Source organism: Gavialis gangeticus, unplaced genomic scaffold (genome assembly GCF_001723915.1).
Source record: "Gavialis gangeticus isolate Ggan-Ray unplaced genomic scaffold, GavGan_comp1, whole genome shotgun sequence".
Classification (NCBI taxonomy): Eukaryota; Metazoa; Chordata; order Crocodylia; family Gavialidae; genus Gavialis; species Gavialis gangeticus.
In genome coordinates this window covers 112,819,402-112,820,917 of record NW_017729022.1, presented here as the reverse complement: position 1 = coordinate 112,820,917, position 1,516 = coordinate 112,819,402, and the positions used below count along the sequence as shown (strand labels likewise).

General features: G+C 45.6%; 1 protein-coding gene across 2 annotated transcripts in view; it reads right to left on the bottom strand.

Annotated features, from left to right (window-relative positions):
* The window catches only part of FAR2 (fatty acyl-CoA reductase 2), a 316,414-nt gene that overhangs the window by 76,432 nt on the left and 238,466 nt on the right, over positions 1-1,516 (bottom strand). The gene's annotated exons all lie outside the window — the stretch shown is intronic.

The following is a 1,516-nucleotide window of genomic DNA, read 5'->3' as shown; positions in this document are numbered from 1 at the left end:
GTGTGGGGGTTTTTTTTTTGTTTTTTTTAAAGAGCCAATGCTGGGGCCGGGCAGGACAGCCATGGGGGGCGGGGGCAAAGGCAGAGCCCCCCCATGCACTGTGTGGCAGTGAGGGGCAACAGGGATTGCCTCCCCACCTGATAGCACCTAGTGAGTGTAGGGCTTTTTTTTTTTAAGATCAGGGAAGCTGGGGCTGGGAGAGCAGGCGGGGGTGTGTGGCCTGTTTGATTTGGAGATTCAAACAATTCAGCTGCAGATGAATCTCTGAATCAGATTTGGCCGAACCGATTCAGGACAGTGATCTGAATTACCAAATTGAATCACTATCCACTGAATTGGCTGAATCCAAATCTGAAGCTAATACTAGCCACTTCACACAGGCCTAATATATCCCTTCAACAGAGGGCAGCGATGTTTTGGAGTGGAGGGCTACTTTAACAGATCTTAGCTCTGCAACCAGATATAGACACCACTCCTCCCTTTCAGTGCTGTTGCCTGACTAGGTTCTTTCTGCCGCCCAGCTGCCTCATGGGCAAAAGCCCCCAGAACAAGAACTTCACATAAGCCCCTTCCCTACACAGGAATACTGCCAAAGCCCAACCCCACTGCTGAACACTGGGCATATCTACATGTGCATTTAATGCGCAGCAAATGGTTTTTAGGCCACTACAGCACAGTAATACTGTGTGTGGACTGACGTGGGACTCAAGTTAATCACAAGTCAGTCTACACACACAGTGTTACTGTGCAGTAAGGCATCTTCACGTATGTTACTGAGCAGTAACTAAATCGGGCATAAATTTGATACCTGCACAATGCAATGTAGACCTGTGCCCATACTGTGTAGTAATTTTTGGTTACTGCACAGCAACTTAAATTACTGTGCAGTAAGTGTGCATGCGTAGATGCGCCCACTGACATCTATGCAGGCCAGATAAAATGGCTCTACAGTCCACATCCAGCCTGTGGACCATAAGTTGCCATTTCCTGCACTACAGGATTATGCAGACATACCAGTTAGATTATACGGCTGATGCGCTCCCAGGCAGTATCTCCCTTCCCTTTTAAAGAAGTTAAAAGTTGGGTTGGCAGTGTTGCTTTGGAGCCCCCCACTCCAAAACCCTGCTGCCCTCTGCTGTAGGGATATATGAGGGCTAAATCACCATGGCTGCTTACAGACGTGAAAAAAAAATCCAAGTGCTTTATTTTAAGCTTGGTTGCACCCCTGTGCCAAGCCCAGCACATGCCCAGAGGTGGCATCATATTAGTTTGTCCCAGCTCACACAAAGTCTGTGTAGATTATGCTCTTTGGTGGAGCTTTTTTGGCTCTTTTATCTAATAGCTGATTGGGTCAGCTATTAGATAAAAGCACCAAAAAGCTCTGCTTAAGTGCCCAATCTATACAGATACTGGGGAGCTCAGTTGAACTAATGTGTTTCCTCTTCTGGTAATATACTTTTTTTGGGTATGGTTTTTTTTTTTTTTTTTTTTTTTTTTTTTTTTTTTTTTTTTGAGA